The 1924-nt window shown below is 40.7% G+C and overlaps 1 pseudogene; it reads right to left on the reverse strand.

Moving 5' to 3' along the window:
- Positions 1–271: 271 nt before the first annotated feature.
- Positions 272–966, reverse strand: LOC147445882 (uncharacterized; annotated as a pseudogene).
- Between the last annotated feature and the right edge of the window lie 958 nt (positions 967–1924).

The following is a 1924-nucleotide window of genomic DNA, read 5'->3' on the forward strand; positions in this document are numbered from 1 at the left end:
TGAGCTCTTGTGATCTACCCCCCTTCGTCATTTCTTGAACTCTCAGCATTTTTGTTGCATATATAGAGTGTTGTCTATCTAGAATCCACTACATATAGTCTTTTAGCTTTCCTTCTTCAATCTCTGATGGTGTCATTGGGATTCCTATCCTTTGACCACAATTCTTGACAGGCATCAAATAGGCACATGATGAAGGCCTATTTGCACTTGCAGCAAAGAGAAGAATGCAATTATTTAGCTGCTCCTCATCAAGTTGGCGAAACTATAATGATTAGGAGCAAGAAAACAATTGGTCACCGGAATTTATACTTAAATGTAAAATATGTTGAATACTTCTCCATGCCTCCAGTATCGCTTTTCTCTGCCTTTTGAACCTCTTTCTCTAAAGATCAGGCTCCACAAACCTTAAGTGAGGCTGGTTGCTTGTACCCTCTTGTGAAGCATCTAGATTTGACTCATCCACCGCTTTGGACCCTGCAATAGTATGATCCTTGGCCCTCTTTGCTTTTGGATGAGAAGATTTTGGCCTTGGACTCTTGGTGGAGGGATTCTTATTCTTCACACTCTGGACAATGGAGTCATGAAGAGTGTCTGCAGTCACCTGTGTAGGATCCATGTCTGCATTTTAACCTCTAGAGAACATAGTCACCTCTTTATCTTTTACCATGAATTGAGTGAAACATGCCTTTGGAGATAGTCAATACTCTATATTCCCTAGAACTTGAATGTTTAGGCACTCAATGGATGCCCTTCAACGGTTGATACAGCTACTGCAACTACTTGGCCTAGATCCTCAAATACATTGTTATCTTGTTCTGAGGCAAGAAACAGATGTACTTTATGATATTGAACACCTTGTAGTCCATAAATATCGAGGTACCATGGACGAGGCTCATTGGTAGCAAGGTCAATGCTAACTGGAATAGTAGTTACTTTTCTCTTATTTGAGGTCCTCACTTGAGACATTTTTACCCTGAAAAACATGTCATAATTATGTACTTAATCTAATTTGAGGAAAGAACATACAAGCACACTTTTCTAGGGAAAAAATGAGTTTGGATTGGACAAGTGGTCAATCCAGGTGCAGATATACCTATGTAAGAACATATACATGTGTATGAAATAAGATACAAGCATTCTTTTCTTGGGAAAGAAATATAGAAGATATAGAGAAAATGAGTCTGGATTGGACAGGTGGTCAATATCTGTGGAGATATGCACATACAATAACATATGACCATCATTTTGACCTATAGTGGTGTCGGGGGATAAGTGTTCGCTACGTGAGCCGGGCAGGCGCCGGGCCTCTGGCTGTGAGAGGCATCAAGAGAACAAGAACAACAGGTGAAAAAGGCTCTGTTGATCACCATAACCTTCAATTAATCAATTTAAGCTCTGAATACATTTTGATGGCAATAGCCAAGTCGGGCTGTTAATAGCACCGACACTTAGGTTCATTCAAATCAAGGAGTTTATGCTCCCATTATAGTTCCCTGGGTCGTTAACGACTCTGTGATTTAACAAAAAGGATTAATTAAGTTTACGATGCTGTCGATGATCAAAATTTTTCTCCATGTTGTATTTCCATGCTTCGGATGTTGTTGAACTTTATATTTTTGCATGCTTTCTATTACTGAGCTCGAGAGATCTTTCCTTTCTTTAACCTAGCTTGTTCGGTGAATCTCCTTCTTCTCCTTTGCCAAGCTTTCCCTTGTTCTGACTCTTTGCTTATCGAGAGACAGAGAACAAGTATTTGACCGCTCCCACTACAAGAGGTTGTGTGCTCTTGTGACGCTGTTAGCGACGGAAATACACTGGGTTTTTATAACCCCCGGCGTCGCTAAAACCGTCGCTACGAGCGTCGCTATATGCGTCGCTATATAGAGACGCTCATAGCGACCCTCATAGCGACATTTACACAGAA

This window comes from Adiantum capillus-veneris, chromosome 12 (genome assembly GCF_014529385.1).
Source record: "Adiantum capillus-veneris isolate H3 chromosome 12, ASM1452938v2, whole genome shotgun sequence".
NCBI lineage: Eukaryota > Viridiplantae > Streptophyta > Polypodiopsida > Polypodiales > Pteridaceae > Adiantum > Adiantum capillus-veneris.